Genomic DNA, 20,783 nt, shown 5'->3' with positions numbered 1-20,783 from the left:
GCTCTTCAGTTCCTTTAGATCCTTGTTAAATGTTTGTGTTTTTCTCCATTCTGTTTCTGAGATTTTGGATCATCTTTACTGTCCTTACTCTGAATTCCTTTTCAGGTAGGTTGCATATTTTGTCTTCATTTATTTGGTCTTGTAGGATTTTACCTTGCTCCTTCATCTGTAACATAATTTTTGTTGTTTCATTTTTTTTGATGGGAGGGGCTGTATTCCTGTCTTACTGGTTGTTTGGCCTGAGGCTTCCTTCAATGGAGTTTGCAGGAAGTTAGGTAGAGCCGGACCTTGGTGCCGAGATGAGGACCTCCAGGAGGCCTCACCTCAATTAATATTTCCTGGCATCTGAGGTTCTTTGTTAGTCCAGCAGCTTGGACTTGGTGCTCCCACCACAGGAGCTCGGGCCTGACCTCTGGCCTGGGAACCAAGAACCTGCAAGCTGCATAGCATCATTAAAAAAAAAGAATAAAAAAGAATAAAAGGAGCAGTACAATAACAAAGAATAAATATAAAATTAGAACAATAAAAAATGTATTAGGAAAAATAAAAATATAATTGAAACAACTGCAACTGCAACAAGGGAAAACAAAACCACACCAGAAACAAGAAAAAAAAGTGGTGGGGGGGAACAACCCAAAAGGAGCAGAACAATAACAAAGTATAGAGAATAAAATAAAATTAGAAAAATAAAAGGTTTATTAGAAAAAAATAATTATATTAATGAATTATCAAGAAGAAGGTAAAACAGCACCCTGACCTAAAAGAAGAGAAAAGGAAAAAAAAAAAAAAGGCCTTGGCTCTTGGGGGTGGAGTTTAGGTGGGGTGGCGGAAATTAGGCAGGGGCAGGGTTTAGGGTTGGGCAGGGCCTAGCCAGGGTGGTGACGTTTGAGTGTGGGGCAGGGCCTAGACTCAGGACCCACACAGCCAGAAAAGGCCTTGGGTGTGGGGACTAGGCTGGGCAACATTCAAGTGTGTGGTGGGGCCTCTGCCTAGGACCTACACGGAATGGGAGAGGCAGCACATCCAAAGGGGTTCTCTGGAGTGTGGATTTCGGGAGTTTGGAGGTAGGGCCATGGGTGAGGGTGTGTGTGTGGGGTTTAGGCCCAGGGTGTTTGGAGGGGGTCTCAGAAGGGGTCTCCGAGTGTAGAGGTGGGGCCCTGGGTGGGGGTGTAGGGGCAGGGCTTGGGCTCTACCTCGTAGGAGGGAGGCTCCCAGGGCAGAGGATTAGGCCTGGGAGCCCAACAGGCTCCCCGGTGCCTAAGTGGGCAGCGAAAGCGCTGGCCGTGTTCCTTTCTGTTCCTCCACGCCCTCCCCCATGGTCTCTCCCAGGGTCTCCACAGTCGCCGCTGGACCCTAACTGTGGGCTGGTCCCACTGAGTGTAGGAACTCCTACCCCCACCCATTTGCCCCTCAGGGGTGCAGGTCCCAGAGGTCTGGCCTTTACTTTTGATCCCCCTTTCCTCCCTCCCACTCCGTCAGGACCCACGCAGCTGGAGGGGTTTAGGTGGGCAGAGGATCAGGTCCGGGATTTCATCAGGCTTCTGGGGCCCAAGAGAGTCGGGGAAACCTAGCCACCCTCCCTTTTGATCCTCTGCCCTCCCAGTGGTCCCCCAATTTCCCCCTCCAGGTGTGGGATCTCTTCCTCTCCCCCAGCTGCCCCTCAGGGGCGCCAGTCCAGTCCCACCTCCACTTCTCCTCCCCACTCACTCTCCCCATGCCCCATGTCGTACTTGGTTGCTGGGAGTTCCTCCTGTCCCCTTAGGCGTCCGTGGTCCCCTACCGGTGCCTGGTAGGTGCCCTAGTTGTGCCAAGATGCGAATTTCATGCCCTCCTAGTCTGCCATCTTGACTCCCCCATATTTTCTTTAGTGCTTTATAAGTGTAACTGGGTAATTAAGTATGAAAAGTGAAACCACTGATATAAGTCAGTTCTATATTCACTTTAATAACTGTTAGAACAAAATAGCTGTTAAAATATCTTACACACTGAAAGTGGTAATTGTTTTTTGATCTATGATTATGTATCTTTTGGCACAGAGAAGCTGTCCACTCTGGCCATTCATGTAGCCCTGTTTGGAATCACTTTAAAATGCTTATCTTAGATTTCTAAGTGCTTAAGGCCAATGTCCCGTTTAAAAAACATTCTTCCATACAGGTCCAGTGACCCCTTTTCAGCACCTTACTTATCTTTCTATGCCTTAGTTCTTCATTTGGTGATAACAGTAGTTCCTACCTGATAGAGTTGTTATGTGATTATATGAGGTAATGATATTTCGAATGTGCTTAAAATAGTTGTTTGGCATGTATTAGTGATGTTTCATTTAATCCTCACTTGGGACTTATCTTGAGAGCTTAGTAAAACACCATTCAAATATAGCACTTAAAACAGTGCCTGGCACACAGTAAGTATTCAGAATAATTTATGGAAATAATTCTTCTTAATTTTTTTCTCCTCATCTGAATCCTCCCCAGCCACATTTCACAAAAGTATCTTAGCACCTTTTATGCTCTTTTGTCTCAGGGCAGGCTTGTATTTCAGTGCTAACTTTCAGAAATTTCCTGGACAATATATTCCTCTCCTGGGTTTTGATCTTTAAAGGCTGAGCATCCTGGAAAGATGATACTAAGTGCCTATGTTTAGGATTGGAATTTTGGAGGATGCACATTGATGGTGACAGGATTTTGGAAGGAATGGGAAGCAGTTTGAAGGTGAGATTCTAGAGGCTCCTAGTCTCAGCGTACATCCCCAGGTACATACATGGCGTAAAATCAAATAGCTTTTAGATTATAGACTTGCATAATGAGGATTTCTGCTGTGGCCGCAGAAGACTGCAAGATGAAGCTCTTTCTCTAGAATGTCCTAAATTATGGGTGAACCCTGAAGGTGATACACCCAGCAATGGCAGAGATCAGAATTTCCTAGCAGCCCATTAGGCTTTTGAGGCTGAATATAATTTGATTAAATGAAAATAAAATCATTGATCATTCTTGCATACCCTATAAAATGAGATTCACAGCCCTTAACCAGAGAAATTGGGTCCTTTTATAGGCTAACTTTGTCCCTGTCAAACTGGGATATGCACCTCCTGATGATCCAGAAGGACAGTTGAATATTTAATAACCTGAGCTCCAGGATCCATTACCCATCTAATAGCTGTTCTTTGGAGGAAACGCAAATGACTTTTTCCTAATCTTTATTCAAGGATGAGTCTTAAAAAGCTCTGGAAACATAAACAGCATGAGCTCCATCGAGAATAGTGCAGAACAAGCACACATTAAATAGTAAACTAGAAGGAATCTGAAAGAGTGAATGGTGGTCATTTTGAAGTAAAAATTCTAAACCCAGTGGTGGATGGTAGGACAGATAATGACACATCTAGTCACCACAGACTCCCTAATAAAGCATAAACCTTAGCTTTGTTGCAAGGATGAAAGTAAGAATAATCTCCCTTAATGGGAGCAGCAGACCAGAGGTGTTTAATCACCTAAAATCACTGATGGTAAAATCACCTCATCGTGCTCATGGAGGCAAGGATCATTTACACACACTTCAAGTCACCCTTGACAAACAGGCTCTTTGTTGATTTCATTAAGTGCCGAACTTTTCTCACCCAGCTCGCCTCAGGATGCACACATTTCATTTCCATGCGTGTTCTGGGAGGACAGTCCATGTCATTTGCCAGCATTTTGGCCAACATATACATAATCAAATGCAGCCACCATGGAACATGGGCTGAGAAACAATCCATCCAGTGTTTAATGAGTAACATTAGCATGCTCTTAAAAGCACTAATAGCAAGTTTCATTACTGTTCATTTTAGTGTGGATGGCAGCTATCCAAAACCTAACCATGTACTAAATTCATTTTAGTAAAAGCAGAAAATAATAAATAAAATAAATGATTGTAATTACAAGTTACTTCTAGAAGTTAGACTTATATTAACATGACATTAACTCAGAAAAGAAACACTTTCTTCTTTTTTTTTTTCCAGATTACAATTTTCTTTTAGGAAACCCTTTCTCTCCTACAGTGACTTTCAATCTAATATTGTCTTCAAATTAATTTTCATTATTTTATTATAAAAGTGATGTTATTATACTTTTTGGGATTTTGATCCTGAGGATCAGAAATTGTTCAGAAGGCATTTGGAGTTTTCTATAAATTTGTTTATATTGACTTTTGCAGTATCCACTCCCACTGCTTTCTTGTGTGCCTTCCTATACTTCTTCCCTTTCCAGTCTCTTCAGGATGTTCCCCAGCTCCTTTACAGCTATGGTTCTGGATGTGATTTTAGTTCTGCAAGTCACACATTCTCACGGGGACATGGATTTGGAATTTTCTTGTGCAGATGGTGGCAGAGGTTCTCAGTTGCTGGAGTCACCAGCTTCAGCGGTGTTTCCTGATTTGAGAATCTGCTTCCTCACCATTGCAGAGGCAGTAGCTGTTGTGGCAGCCTGGTGTGGCCAGAACCTCAGTCTAGGGTCTGTTGCTTCCCTTCTCTCTAATTATAAGCTTTTCTACTTCAGGTATCTAGGAAAGATTCTATGCTCTACAGCTGAACCCTGAGTAAGACTGCCTTGGTGCCTACTTCATAGATTGCAAACATTTTGGTGATTAAATGGGATACTTGCATACAGTTTCCTTAGCCAAATGCCTGGCACAGAGTGGATAATAAATATTAGCTTCTATTTTTCCCCTCATAATGCCTAGGGTGGTTCAATGTGAACCTACCTGATAGAAAAATTAAATCCTCAGCATACTTTTTAGTTACATTGGTGACTACATATGACACAGTAGAGAAAGACATAGAGACAGTGTGTTATAATGGTAGGGCCAGAGAGTGGTGAACAGTATTTAGAGTAAAATGATCTAGGTTCAACTCTCAGACCTACTTATTGTTTGGCCTTGAGCAAAGTTTTCTGGGGTTTATTTGTTCCAGCTACAGTGGGAGATGAACTGCGTTTTCTTTAATGTTTCTCAAGTTTTTAAAATTCTGAGACTTATATTCTAGCTTCATTTGCTTCTAATTTTCAGTAATGATTTGAAATAACAAGAATGTTCACTTCTTTAGATGACTCATTGTTTAAGGCGTATGATAGCAAACGATGAAGTTGTTTTTGTTTTTTTTTAAGACCTGCTTGATGCTTGCCATCATAAAAGGTGAATTAAGCAATGCAAGGAAGAAAAAAAATAGAGGTGAGGATAGTACATTTAACGCATTTGGGAGGGTAAAGAAAAAAGTCCTCTTAGTTTAGTTTGTCTTATCAGTGACAAACTGAAACTAGTTTTTCATAGTAACACCTGGTCATTGTTCTAAAAATATGAAACTTGAGGCCTGTTTGTTGTTGTTGTGTTTTTGTTTTTTTACAGTTAGAAACCTTGATTACAGTGCTACATTTAGAAAATTTAGAAGAGGCACTCTGAGGAACTGAAAATTGTAGAAGAAAATAGAATCTCTTAAGGGTGTAGGAAGTAGATACAATCTCTGGCAGAGAAAAGCAGTTTTCACAAAAATATAATAGAGAAAGATAACTGAACTTATTATAAAGGCACCTAACTAAAAGGGAAAAATCAGTAGAGGAAAGGAAGTTATCTCCTAGTCTTAAGCTGTTTAAGGTCTTGGGATGCCAGGAAAGATTTGTATCTTTATGCCATTTATTCTTTTTCTTTCTGTCTCAAAACTGCTTTAAAAATCCACGAAAAAGGGCTTCCCTGGTGGCGCAGTGGTTGGGAGTCTGCCTCCCGATGCAGGGGACGCGGGTTCGTGCCCCGGTCCGGGAGGATCCCACATGCCGCGGAGCGGCTGGGCCCGTGAGCTGTGGCCGCTGAGCCTGCGTGTCCGGAGCCTGTGCTCTGCAACGGGAGAGGCCACAGCAGTGAGAGGCCCACGTACCGCAAAAAAAAAAAAAAAAAAAAAAACCACGAAAAAATCAAGCCTGCCTTTTAGCTATTAAAATTGAATTTTAAAAAAATGACATGGGTTCAGATTTGGATTGACATTATTGACTAGTTACTCTTCTTTTCATACAAATGATAGCAGTATCAGTGTTTGAATCTGGCTCATTTGGTTACGAGGAAGAAATCAGTCAGATTATTGCAGTGGACAAATGGTTGTTATAATTACATATGGACTCTGACTGGACCTGGAAGCTTAGGTGTAGAGAGAAATATTTTGCTCCCTCTCTGAGTCTTTGGTGCTCTGTGTCCATCTGCTGTATTCCCCATTCCAACCTCTGGAACTTATCTGCTGACGCTGGTTTTCTACATCTTCATTGTCCAGCTTGCCTATTTGCGTAGGTTACTTCTCCTAGATTATCTTTGTCCCCTTTCTACAGCACACATTTTTTTCTCTAACTTGTATTTTAATCTCATGTATAACATAGGAAGCCTTGCCTCTGTTGGGGTAAGGAAAGCATTTTCCTCTTTTCTCCTCAGAGCAACTCCTTCATTTGGGAATATGTAACTAATATGATTGAGGGAATTGGGACCTGGGCTGCCAAGAATTTACCACTCGTTCTTATTCTCATTCTCTTGTTCTTTCTGTTTCTCACTAGTTTCACTTCAGAGGGAAAGAAAGAAATCCTTTTTTTTTTTTTTTGGCCGCACCACGCAGCATGGGGGATCTTAGTTCCCCAACCAGGGATTGAACCCGCAGTGGAAGTGCATAGTCTTAACTGCTGGACCACCAGGAAAGTCCTGAAAGAAGTCTTGATTTTAAATTCCAAGCTGTATTCTGGCTTTACCAGAATGACAGCTGTTAAATTTTCCCTTTTGATTTCTATGTATATTGATCTACTGGTTCAAGATCCATAGGGCAGTGATTCTCAACTGGAAGTGATTTTGATAGGGGACATTTGACAATGTCAGAAAACATTTGTGATTGTCAGGACTGAAGAAGGAGATTCTACTGGCTTCTGGTCATTAGAGTTCAAGGATGCTGCCAAACATCATTCAATGCACCAGGTAACAACCCGCGTTAAAAATAACAATAATAATACTGCTATATTTAAAATAGATAACCAACAAGGAGCTACTGTATAGCACCAGGAACTCTGCTCAATACTCTGTAATAACTTATATGGGAAAAAAATTCAATAAAGAGTAGATACATGTATACGTACAACTGAGTCACTTTGCTGTACACCTGAAGCTAACACAGCATTGTTAATCAACTATACTCCAATATAAAGTAAAAATTAAAAAAATTTTTTCTAGCCCCAAATGTCAGTAGTGCCAAAGTTGAAAAATTCTGCCATACGAGAAGTAAAGGGTTTGAGATTAATTATTGCCTTTTTATTCAAAAACTATTTTATTACCGTTTCTAACTATCTAATCTCTCAATTACACCCTTCCAGATTCCCAGGGAAAGATATGAATGGTGAAGCCTATTTTTGAACTAAGCTCCACAAAGCACAGCCTTCTGCCAGTCCAAGGGTTCAAGTTCCTTAGTCCAACCCGAACAACTATGACTCACAAGGTATCAGCTATGATTATAAAATAAAACATGGACATGTTAGCTCTTGTCTCTAAAAAAGGTAGATAATTTTTTTAGAAGGAGATGTGATTAGATAGGAATCATAAAACATGTTCAGACCAAAAAAATAAAATATAATTTCCTTAATACTTAATAACTTTTAATTGATGACAAAAATCAAGTGAGTCTTCTATCATGTACATTTTAAGCCAACATGATTCAGTAATATTGTTTTGGATATTCAGTTACTATATTTGTGAGAACACTTAATTTTTATTATCTCTGAGAAAAAGGAAAAAACTAATTACATATTGGATTAATTTGTGAGTTTCCTATTCCTTAGGTACCCTGGGGGTCTATAATTCTTACTTCCAGGAACTCTTTGTAAGCCTTTTTTCCAGAAAAGAGTTTCAGACCAGCAATGCAGAGGCAAAGCAGAACACATTGTAGATGCTAATATTCACTAGAAGAGGAGCAAGGGAGCTGTTTTCGAAGGAGTGTTGTGCACAGATTCTGTTATGACTTTAATGGAAACAGTGCATGTCATTCCCACAGCTTGCTGAGTACTTGCCCCTGAGAATATAGTGATTAGAATGAATGATGTGCTGGGATTAAAACACTTTACTGTTTAGTTCTATTTGTTGGGAAACATTTACTGATTCTAGCCCTGGTTTCCCTTATGATATGATTAGGCAGAGAGGAGTCACTTTCCTGAGGAAACTGAGGTCACAGTGTTCTCTCACGATATAAAGCTCGTGAGGCATGTGGAAGAGCTGAGATCATGGATTTGGAAAGGATCGCCGTAGAGTTGTTAAAATAAAATTTTCTACAGATAACTTACTGATCTAGTTGACTTCTATTCAGTGATTCATGACTTGGGTACTGTTTAATCTAACAGGTAGAAAGGAGCTCTGAAGAGCAGTACAAGGTGAGAGCTTTTTATAGACCAAAGTGAGCAGGGTCAAGGACGATGTACTGGTCATTTGCTAATGGGTTAATGAGAGTTCCTTTCCTTATATGGAACAAGGAGCTGGATAAGGGTTTGGTAAGCAGGCAAGCATGATTGGTTGGTTGACCTGGGCCTTCCTTTGCTTGGAGAGCCCAGGTAGGGAAACTTAGATAAATTTTGGTTTGCTGATGTGGGGCTTAGCATGAGTGATTCCATCTTGGACCTAATCTGGTTACTTTGACAGAGTCCTTGGCCTATCACATAGTCTTTACTATGCAAATAGGGCCAGTCACTTCAGAATTTTGAGAATTAATCTCAGTATCTTTCTACTGAAGACAATAACTGCTTTCCAGCATTGTGGCAAGACATTTAAGAGCTTCCATCACAGCTCCAGCGCAACTTAACCATGTAACCAGTTCTGTGAATGCTGTCATGTTCTGGAATATTATCGTGCCTCACTTTTCTGTTTTGTAAATTTGGGAAGATTGTATCTGCTTCACAGGGTTTTTTGAGAAAGAAATGAGTTACTAATAATGACTGCAAAGCACTTGTGACAGTGTCTGTCTCAAATGTTATTATCATTGTTAATGCACGTTGAGCTTTTAGCTCAGTGCTTGAAAACCTGGTTTTACACAATGCCCTGTATTATTATTGCGAGAAACAAAGAAAAATAACAATTTACGTCAAGGGAGAATCCAGTAAATGATCTATGAAGGTCTGTTATTGCCTAAACCAACATATGCTTTGTGATAGTGATTAGGCTGGGTGGGAGCCATCAGTCAAGCCAGAAGGATGAGGCAAATGAGGAAACCTTTTCAGAAGACATGTGGATGATTCTAGGGAACTGGATGACGTTTTGGTTGGGGGCATAACTTCACAGTAATTGAACACTCCCCAAATATCATTTTTAAAGTAAACTTACCTTATTACTGTTAGTTGGAGGCATAAATTTCCACTCGGTGAATGCCCTGTGCATTTGTGGATCCGATTGCAGGGTTAAACAAAATCAACAGAGTCCTTCCATCCCATTCATTTCTAATGCAACCTGTATTGCTACCATCAGCAGCAAAATAAAATCTTTTCCATTTACCTCTGACTCAAAAAGCAGAGGGAGAGGCATTTTGAGATAGTTTAAATAGGGAAATGGAGATTTAGAGGTTAAGTGATGGGTTTAATGACAGTGGTGCTTCATGTTAGTACTGTATTTCATTTTTCAAAGTATATCCTCATAAATAATCTCCTTGGATCTATACAACTAAATAGAATAGAAACAAGAATATAAGACTGTTATCTCCGTATAACAAATCAGAAAGCTGATGTTTCTCTATCAGATGTATACTCAGGCTAAACTGGAGACATTGATTCCAGCTCTCACTGTTACGTAGGGGAGCTTCTCTTGCTATCATTGTAAAGCCTACAGCATTTCCCCAGCATTGACTTTATTCTGATTTCTTTAAAAATAAACTCCTGGGCTTCCCTGGTGGCTCAGTGGTTGAGAGTCTGCCTGCTGATGCGGGGAACATGGGTTCGTGCCCAGGTCCGGGAAGATCCCACATGCCGCGGAGCAGCTGGGTCCGTGAGCCACGGCCGCTGAGCCTGCGCGTCCGGAGCCTGTGCTCTGCAACAGGAGAGGCCACAACAGTGAGAGGCCCGCGTATCACAAAAAAATAAATAAATAAATAAACTCCTGCTAGTCTTTCTTGAATTAGATGCTGATAGACCTAAGAAAATGAGTCTAATTCCTCTTCCCCATTAGCCCTAAAGCTAACATACCTGCAGATCTTCTAAGTTACTCTTTTCTCTAAATCAGACTTCCCTCAGTAGTCTGAACTTATCTATCACAAATTCTAGAACTTTCATCATACGTCAGAAAAATGTACTTTATCCACTTCCCTGAAGAAAGAAAACAAGTATAATTCACTCAGCTAATATTGACTGATGGCCAACAGTATTAGAATCTTATTGTGTGTTTATGTACAGTCATGAACAAAAAAGATACAGTCCTTGAAATTAGGTAATTTGCTTATTAGGGCAGGGACATAGGTGATATTCATGAAATAATTTAAAATTTTATTCAGCAGTAAGTTGCCATGAAAAAAATAAAATAAAAAACAGTGTTCTTGAGCATTATATTATATTGAATGGAGCAAGAAGTTATCCCTGAGGAAATTGCCTTTGAAAGACAAAAAAGGAGCCAGGCATTCAAAAATCTGGGACAAGAGAGAGCCAAATAAAGGAAAATGTTAGTGCAAAGATGGGAGCCAGGCTGGTGTGATCAAAGGATCAAGAGGATTCCAATAAATAAGGACTAAGTTGAATAAGCGGGCAAATGAGAAGAATTGAAGTTAGGGACATAGGCAGGGACAGATATTCTGGGGCCTTAGGATGCCCCATAAAAGGGATTTGGATTTTATTCTAAATCCTAGTGCTATCTATTGGTTTTGAGTGTGGAGAGACTTGATCTGATCTCATTTTTAAAAGAATACGCTGGCTGTTTTAAGAAAAATGAATTGTGGGGAGGCAAGAGTAGAGTCTGGGGACTAGTGAGAGGCTTCCAGTAAACCAAAAGAGATTATCATGTTCAAACAAGGACTTGATGATGCATTGTCTTGCCTTAGAGTTGGGGCGGATGGTGATTGAAAGGGAAGAATTGGACACTTCCTAGCTGGGGATTTGAGTAGCTGGGTGGACAACGCTGTCCTCACTTGAAGTAGGAAAGACTTAGGGTGAGAGAAAAGGTCTTGGGGCTGGGGACAAATGGGTAGTTCTGGTTTTAAAAAAATTATGTCTGGAATTTATATTTTGTTTTAGATGTGTTCTCACTTATATGCAGTACAGGGTAACAGTAGTTTCCCTTGAATTTGAGCCGTTATTTCTATTATATCAGCCTCAGGTTGTAGTTGTTTATTAAGCAGTCATGTGTAGAAAAAAATGTATTCAGTGAAAAACTATGCATCCTTTCTCTCTCTCTCTCTCTCTCTCTCTCTCTCTATATATATATATATATACACACACACACACACACACACACACACACACACGTACTTTTTTTAAATGCAGCCTTCTTAGATTTCCCTTCTTGGTTATCAGATTCTAGCTCTGTTTCTTGTCTCTGAGCTATTTTGCAACTCTTTGTAAGTTGCAGGTAACTAATAGATACATAAACTCTTCTCTGTGCAGTAGTGATTTTAATTGAGTACCTTTTTTCTGTGGAAAACTGGTTTTGTCCACATTTGCAATTAATTTCAACATTCCTTTACTCCATATGAATTTTTCTTCCTTTTCCCTTCATTCAGTTACAACATCTGCTTGATTTCCTCATCTAAGTAAAGTAAAATCTTTAATGTGCATTCCTTTTTATATCTGTATGAGAATCATAGCTTTACTTTTTCCTAAAAATGATCTTTTAGCACAGTTCTCACCAATGGCTCATATTGCTCTCCTGGGCAGATGAACACCCATACATTTTCACACAAACTACTGTAAAGTTGTGCTCCCGAATTCTGTATTTAATAATGTGACATTAACACATTTCATTTCATATGATGCCAATTTCCCAGAAAAATTCTGGACTCTCATGTGAAATACCCAGAATCAATTTTGCCAGTACAATTATGAATTCAAATGTCAAATGATTCATTTTATACCTCAGCCCCAAGAACATTGCATCCTCCTAGTAGAAGGGAGAATTTCTAATGATCAGTCTTTGAGCTTCCACAAGCCATTTAGTAAAATTTTAGACACTTTGTGTACAACAGAATTAGTTTGTCAATAATGAAAGATATCATTGAGTGTTTCTAAGCAAATTCATACATTGCCTCTATTCTCAGAAGTGTATACTTCAGTGACTAAGGTTCTGAGAGATTGTAATTCATTAATTCTTAGAGGAAACTTACTTGAAGTTATATTCTAAAACTGTCTTTTAAAAAAGATTAGCTCATGACTCATAAATTGGAGTGGTTCATTTTTTGTCTTGTCAAGGAAGAAGAAAACGTACTTCACTGACAAGGAAAAAGAAACATTGCATCTTTGGCAAAGGTGCAGTTTAAATATTTAGAAAATTGTGATTCATAAGTCAAAAAAGGTAACGATATAATATCATTTCCAGAGCTGTATCTGTGCAAGCACTTTTTGTACTCATATAACATTAATTGATTTTAAGGTATCATTTGTATAAGTTATTATTAACATTGAAAATATAAATCATGAAGATTAAATGACACAATTAATTTACAAAAAATAAGTTCACCTAACGTTTATTTTGTAAGACTTTTTAAAAAATATTATGCCAGGCCTGGCAAACTTTAACAAATATTTTAATTTCTTATAAATCATTTTTTGAATGTGACTATTTTAGAGGAATTATAGATGAAAACAGAGTTTTGGTTGACAAATTGAAAACTTCACAAAGAAAGAAGCATAGATTTATTGATTGATATAGCTAATATGTTTATGGCATCTGTGAGAGCCACGTAAACAGGTAGATTGTGAGATGGGTTGATGATTACCAATTTTGTTCTGACGTTATGAAAATAAAAACTCAAATGTTACACAAAACTTATGCTTTGAGTTGGGGTGGATGGTTATTGAAAAAGAATAATGAGATGCTTTCTATTTTGGGGATTTCAGTAGCTGGGTGGACACTGTTGTCCTGACCTGAAATAGGAAAGACTTATGGTGAGGGGGAAGGTCTTGGGGCTGGGGTAAGAATGGATAGTTCTGTTTGTAACAAACTTACTTCTAGAATTCACATTTTATTGTAGATGTGTTTTTACTTGCATGCAGTAGAGGGTGACTGTAGTCTTCCTGGGACTTGAGCCTTTATTTCTGTTATATCAGTCTCAGGTTCAGTTGTTTGTTTAGCAGTCATGTGTGGAAAAGAAAGATGTATTGCATGGAAAACTATGCATCTTCCTTAGATTACCATCTGTAAAATGCTTACTTTAAAAACCTTAGTTGAACTTACTTTTATCCATACTGGGTTGACATTTTTGTTATATTTTTAACAGTTCTAAGACAAAATATTTCACTTGTCATTGAGAGATTATACACTAGACTTGGGGAAACGTGGGGGCTATCCTGATGAGGCCTCTCATTTACATTTCCTCATTTGTGAAAGAGAAAGTATTTAGTTTCTGGAAACTTGGGGTTGCCTCCCCCCTCTTTATGTTAGACTACATTTTGAATTGGCCTTAGAGTTCCTTCAAATAAAGCAACAAGCAATAAATGGATATTTTCATACTTCTATAAGCTCTCTTCTTGAAGGAGAGATCCCTTGTAGTATTCACCATTTTAGCTCCAGAACCTACATTGTTGATGGTTGAGGGTAGATCTCATAGAGGTGTCTTTGCCTTACTGGGGAGTCTTTGTATGGCTTATAGGGTACAATTCTAAGGTCAAAAGGAAAGTGATTGACTCTATCCCTAACATTTCTCAAGGACCCGTGATGATAGAGAATCACAACTCTCTTCCCACATTTGGTACCCTAAGAGGTAGATTTCTGTTTATTCTGTATAAGAAATATTTTTATTTATTACTTTATTTTATTTTATTTTATTTTTTGCGGTACACGGCCTCTCACTGTTGTGGCCTCTCCCGTTGCGGAGCACAGGCTCTGGACGTGCAGGCCCAGTGGCCATGGCTCACGGGCCCAGCTGCTCCGCGGAGTATGGGATCCTCCTGGACCGGAGCACGAACCCATGTCTCCTGCATCGGCAGGCGGACTCTCATCCACTGCAGCACCAGGGAAGCCCAAGAAATATTTTGAAAAGAAGCAAACATCATTTCTAATCAAAGAGATGTTTTTCAAAGGAGTTCTTCAAAATGTACGTGTTCTTTTCCTTTGGGATAGTACATAAGACCTACCTTCTGGAAAGGTACACACATATCAAATCATGTGCTTCGTCCTTAAAAGGAAAAATTCATGTTTGGTCAATCCTCTTTACTTCCCATAAGGAAAAATTAACTCATTTCTTAGAGTGTCCAGAGAGTCTCAAGCTCATAATGAGTATTTTATGGAAATTTTCTCATAATTGAAGATTAATGTTTAGTTTATGATTTTATTTCAATAATCTCTACCATATTTATTTTTAACCCATTGCACAAATAGGGGTAACATAAGTTGACTAAAGCAGTATAACAAAGATTTTATGTTTGATGGACTTGGGAAGAGGGAGGAATAAGAAGTTTTTACACCCTTTTTCTCACTTGTTCCCAGCAGTGATCTCAAGTTTCAGGACAGTCTGGATGGCAAATAGGCAAATAGAGAAAAGTATGCTTTGTTTCTGTGGCAGTCTCAGAGCCAATGACTTCTCTGAGAGAGAGGTAGCTTATCCAGCCTAAAATTTTGAGACTGAAAACTTGGAGGGAAGCTGGTCCAAGATTTCTGCAGGATAAAACCCTTGGTGCTACTGCCAGAATAGAATAGATGTCTGGTTTGTGATATTAGTTATCTATTACATTCTTGGAAAGGCTAAATATCAGCTTCCCTGGTACCCAGCAAATGGCGATAGGTCAATTACTGCTGCTCTAAATGAATATTTTTAAGCAACTTTTTCCCCTTGGCATTATTTAAAGCATAAGTGGTTAGATTTATTTATTTATTTTTCGCCAGCGTATACATGTCAATCCCAGTCGCCCAATTCATCACACCACCACCCCCACACCCCCGCTGCTTTCCCCCCTTGATGTCCATACGTTTGTTCTCTACATCTTTGTCTCAGCTTCTGCCCTGCAAACCAGTTCAAGTCTACCATTTTTCTAGGTTCCACATATATGCATTAATATACGATATTTGTTTTTCTCTTTCTGACTTACGTCACTCTGTATGACACTCTCTAGATCATCCATGTCTCAACAAATGACCCAATTACGTTCCATTTTATGGCTGAGTAATATATATGTGCCACATCTTCTTTATCCATTCGTCTGTCGATGGGCATTTAGGTTGCTTCCATGACCTGCCTATTGTAAATAGAGCTGCAATGAACATTGGGGTACATGTGTCTTTTTGAATAATGGTTTTCTCTGGGTATATGCCCGGTAGTGGGATTGCTGCATCATACGGTAATTCTATTTTTAGTTTTTTAAGGAACCTCCATACTGTCCTCCATAGTGGCTGTATCAATTTACATTCCCACCAAAAGTGCAAGAGGGTTCCCTTTTCTCCACACCCTCTCCAGCATTTGTCGTTTGTAGATTTTCTGATGCTGCCCATTCTAACTGGTGTGAGGTGATACCTCATTGTAGTTTTAATTTGCATTTCTCTAATAATTAGTGATGTTGAGAAGCTTTTCATGTGCTTCTTAGCCACGTGTATGTCTTCTTTAGAGAAATGTCTATTTAGGTCTTCTGCCCATTTTTGGATTGGGTTGTTTGTTTTTTTAATATTGAGCTGCATGAGCTGTTTATATATTTTGGAGATTAATCCTTTGTCCGTTGATTTGTTTGCAAATATTTTCTCCCGTTCTGACGGTTGTCTTTTCGTCTTGTTTATGGTTTCCTTTGCTGGGCAAAAGCATTTAAGTTTCATTAGGTCCCATTTGTTTATTTATTTTTTAATTTCCATTACTCTAGGAGGTGGATCAAAAAAGATCTTGCTGTCAAAGAATGTTCTTCCTATGTTTTCCTCTAAGAGTTTTATAGTGTGTAGTCTTACATTTAGGTCTCTAATCCATTTTGAGTTTTTTTGTGTGTATGGTGTTAGGGAGTGTTCTAATTTCATTCTTTTACATGTAGCGGTCCAGTTTCCCCAGCACCGCTTATTGAAGAGACTGTCTTTTCTCCATTGTATATCCTTGTCTCCTTTGTCATAGATTAGCTTACCAATCTAGGAACGTGGGTTTATCTCTGGGCTTTCTATCCTGTTCCATTGATCTATATTTCTGTTTTTGTGCCAGTACCATATTGTCTTGATTACTGTAGGTTTGTAGTATGGTCTGAAGTCAGGGAGTCTGTTTCTTCCAGCTCCGTTTTTTTCCCTCAAGACTGCTTTGGCTATTCAGGGTTCTTTGTGTCTCCATACAAATTTTAAGATTTTTTGTTCTAGTTCTGTAAAAAATGCCATTGGTAATTTGATAGGGATTGCATTGAATCTGTAGATTGCTTTGGGTAGATATCATTTTCACAATATTGATTCTTCCAATCCAAGTACAGGGTATATCTCTCCATCTGTTGGTATCATCTTTAATTTCTTTCATCAGTGTCTTATAGTTTTCTGCATACAGGTCTTTCCTCTCCCTAAGTAGGTTTATTCCTAGATATTTTATTCTTTTTGTTGCAATGGTAAATGGGAGTGTTTCCTTAATTTCTCTTTCAGATTTTTCATCATTAGTATATAGGAATGCAAGAGATTTCTGTGCATTAATTTTGTATCCTGCGACTTTACCAAATTCATTGATTACCTCTAGTAGTTTTCTGGTGGCATCTTTAGGATTCTCTATGTATAGTATCATGTCGTCTGTAAACAGTGACAGTGTTACTTCTTCTTTTCCAATTTGTATTCCTTTTATTTCTTTTTCTTCTCTGATTGCTGTGGCTAAAACTTCCAAAACTATGTTGAATAATAGTGGTGAGAGTGGACACCGTTGGCTTGTTCCTGATCTTACTGGAAATGCTTTCAGTTTTTCACCATTGAGAATGATGTTTGCTGTGGGTATGTCATATACGGCCTTTATTATGTTGAGGTAGGTTCCCTCTATGCCCACTTTCTGGAGAGTTTTTATCATAAATGGGTGTTGAATTTTGTCAAAAGATTTTTCTGCATCTATTGAGATGATCATATGGTTTTTCTTCTCAGTGTGTTAATATGGTGTATCACATTGATTTATTTGCGTATATTGAAGTATCCTTGCATCCCTGAGATAAATCCCACTTGGTCATGGTGTATGATCCTTTTAATGTGTTGTTGGATTCTGTTTGCTAGTATTTTGTTGAGGATTTTTGCATCTATATTCATCAGTGATATTGGTCTGTAATTTTCTTTGTTTGTAGTATCTTTGTCCGGTTTTGGTATCAGGGTGATGGTGGCCTCATAGAATGAGTTTGGGAGTATTCCTTCCTCCACAATTTTTTGCAAGAGTTTGAGAAGGATGGGTGTTAGCTCTTCTCTAAATGTTTGATAGAATTCACCTGTGAAGCCATCTGGTCCTGGACTTTTGTTTTTTGTAAGATTTTTAATCACAGTTTCAATTTCATTACTTGTGATTGGTCTGTTCATATTTTCTATATGGTTCAGTCTTGGAAGCTTATACCTTTCTAAGAATTTGTCCATTTCTTCCAGGTTGCCCATTTTATTGGCATAGAGTTGCTTGTAGTAGTCTCTTAGGATGCTTTGTATTTCTGCAGTGTCTGTTGTAACTTCTCCTTTTTCATTTCTAATTTTATTGATCTGAGTCCTCTCCCTCTTTTTCTTGATGAGTCTGGCTAATGGTTTATCAATTTTGTTTATCTTCTCAAAGAACCAGCTTTTAGTTTTATTGATCTTTGCTATTGTTTTGTCTCTATTTCATTTATTTCTGCTCTGATCTTTATGATTTCTTTCCTTCTGCTAACTTTGGGTTTTGTTTGTTCTTCTTTCTGTAGTTCCTTTAGGTGTAAGGTTAGATTGTTTATTTGAGATTTTTCTTGTTACTTGAGGTAGGCTTGTATAGATATAAACTTCACTTTTAGAACTGCTTTTGCTGCATCCGATAGGTTTTGGATCATCTTGTTTTCGTTGTCATTTGTGTCTAGGTATTTTTTGATTTCCTCTTTGATTTCTTCAGTGATCTCTTATTTAGTAACGTATTGTTTAACCTCCATGTGTCTGTTTTTCCCTGGAATTCATTTCTAATCTCATAGCATTGTGGTTAGAAAAGATGCTTGATATGATTTCAATTTTCTTCACTTTACTGAGACTTGATATGTGACCCAAGATGTGATCTATCCTGGAGAAGGTTCCATGTGCACTTGAGAAGAAAGTGTAATCTGCTGTTTTTGGATGGAACATCCTATAAATATCAATTAAATCTATCTTGTCTATTGTGTCATTTAAAGCTTCTGTTTCCTTATTTATTTTCATTTTGGATGATCTGTCCATTGGTGTAAGTGAGGTGTTAAAGTCCCCCACTAGTGTGTTACTGTTGATTTCCTCTTTTATGGCTGTTAGCAGTTGCCTTATGTATTGCGGTGCTCCTTTGTTGGGTGCATATATATTTATAATTGTTGTATCTTCCTCTTAGATTGATCCCTTGATCATTAGGTAGTGTCCTTCCTTGTCTCTTGTAACATTCTCTATTTTAAAGTCTATTTTATCTGATATGAGTATTGCTACTCCAGCTTTCTTTTGATTTCCATTTGCATGGAATATCTTTTCCATCCCCTCACTTTCAGTCTGTATGTGTCCCTATGTCTGAGTGGGTCTCTTGTAGACAACATATGTATGGGTCTTGTTTTTGTATCCATTCAGCAAGCCTGTGTGTTTCAGTTGGAGCATTTAATCCATTCACGTTTAAGGTAATTATCAATATGTATGTTCCTATGACCATTTTCTTAATTGTTTTAGGTTTGTTTTTGTAGATCCTTTTCTTCTCTTGTGTTTCCCACTTAGAGAAGTTCCTGTAGCATTTGTTGGAGAGCTGGTTTTGTGGTGCTGAATTCTCTTGGCTTTTGCTTGTCTGTAAAGCTTTTGATTTCTCCATTGAATCTGAATTAGATCCTTGCCGGGTAGAGTAATCTTGGTTGTAGGTTCTTCCCTTTCATCACTTTAAGTATATCATGTCACCCCCTTGTGGCTTGTAGAGTTTCTGATGAGAAATCAGATGTTCACCTTATGGGAGTTCCCTTGTATGTTATTTGTTGTTTTTCCCTTGTTGCTTTCAGTAAGTTTTCTATGTCTTTAATTTTTGCCAATTTGATTACTATGTGTCTCAGCGTGTTTCTCCTTGGGTTTATCCTGTATGGGACTCTCTGCTCTTCCTGGACTTGGGTGGCTATTTCCTTTCCTATGTTAGGGAAGTGTTCGACTATAATCTCTTCAAATATTTTCTCGGGTCCTTTCTGTCTCTCTTCTCCTTCTGGGACCCCTATAGTGCGAGTGTTGTTGCGTTTAATGTTGTCCCAGAGGTATCTTAGGCTGTCTTCATTTCTTTTCATTCTTTTTTCTTTATTCTGTTCCGCAGCAGTGAATTCCACCATTCGGTCTTCCAGGTCACTTATCCATTCTTCTGCCTCGGTTATTCTGCTATTGATTCCTTCTAGTGTAGTTTGCATTTCAGTTATTGTATTGTTCATCTCTGTTTGTTTGTTCTTTAATTCTTTTAGGTTTTTGTTAAACATTTCTTGCATCTTCTCAATCTTTGCCTCCATTTTTTTTCCAAGGTCCTGGATCATCTTCACTATCATTATTCTGAATTCTTTTTGTGGAAGGTTGCCTATCTCTACTTCATTTAGTTTTTTTTTCTGGGGTTTTAACTTGTTCCTTCATCTGGTACATAGCCCTCTGCCTTTTCATCTTGTCTCTCTTTCTGTGAATGTGGTTTTTTTCCCATAGGCTGCAGGATTGTAGTTCTTGCTTCTGCTGTGTGCCCTCTGGTGGGTGAGGCTATCTGAGTGGCTTGTGCTAGTTTCCTGATGGGAGGGACTGGTGGTGGGTAGAGCTGGCTGTTGCTCTGGTGGGCAGAGCTCAGTAAAACTTTAATCTGCTTTTCTGCTGATGGGTGTGGCTGGGTTCCCTCCCTGTTGGTTGTTTGGCCTGAGGCAACCCAACACTGGAGCCCACCTGGACTCTTTGGTGGGGCTAATGGCGGACTCTGGGAGGGCTCACGCCAAGGAGTACTTCTGCTGCCAGTGTCCTTCTCCTCACGGTGAGCCGCAGCCACCCCATGCCTCTGCAGGAGAGCCCCCAACACTAGCAGGTAGGTCTGGTTCAGTCTCCTCTGGGGTCACTGCTCCTTCCCCTAGGTCCCGATGTGCACACTACTTTGTGTGTGCCCTCCAAGAGTGGAGCCTCTGTTTCCCCCAGTCCTGTCGAAGTCCTCTAATCAAATCCCGCTAGCCTTCAAAATCTGATTCTCTAGGAATTTCTCCTCCCATTGCTGGACCCCCAGGTTGGGAAGCCTGACATGGGGCTCAGAACCTTCACTCCATTGGGTGGACTTTTGTGGTATAGTTCTCCAGTTTGTGAGTCATCCACTCATCAGTTATGGGGTTTGATTTTATTGTGATTGCACCCCTCCTACCATCTCATTGTGGTTTCTCCTTTATCTGTGGTAGTGGCGTATCGTTTTTGGTCAGTTCCAGTGTCTTCCTGTCGACGATTGTTTAGCAATTAGTTGTGATTCTGGTGTTCTGGCAAGAGGGAGTCCTGATCCCTTACTTGAA

At 39.1% G+C, this 20,783-nt stretch overlaps 1 long non-coding RNA gene across 3 annotated transcripts in view; it reads left to right on the top strand.

Annotated features, from left to right (window-relative positions):
• Nucleotides 1–887: 887 nt before the first annotated feature.
• The window catches only part of LOC149749756 (uncharacterized), an 80,220-nt gene continuing 60,324 nt past the window's right edge, over nucleotides 888–20,783 (top strand). The window contains exons 1-3 of one of the 3 annotated variants that reach the window (XR_016392506.1): nucleotides 888–1,064; nucleotides 6,888–6,963; nucleotides 7,356–7,477. This is a non-coding gene — a long non-coding RNA (uncharacterized LOC149749756). Of the gene's footprint in view, nucleotides 1,065–2,570; nucleotides 2,709–6,554; nucleotides 6,964–7,355; nucleotides 7,478–20,783 lie in introns of those variants that run through there. The other 2 variants (XR_016392508.1, XR_016392507.1) reach the window with 2 other exon arrangements.

This window comes from Delphinapterus leucas, chromosome 3 (genome assembly GCF_059928025.1).
Source record: "Delphinapterus leucas isolate spDelLeu-1000000601 "Yukka" chromosome 3, BTC_Dleu_Yukka2, whole genome shotgun sequence".
In the NCBI taxonomy this organism is placed as follows: domain Eukaryota; kingdom Metazoa; phylum Chordata; class Mammalia; order Artiodactyla; family Monodontidae; genus Delphinapterus; species Delphinapterus leucas.
This window is presented reverse-complemented; position numbering and strand designations above follow the sequence as displayed.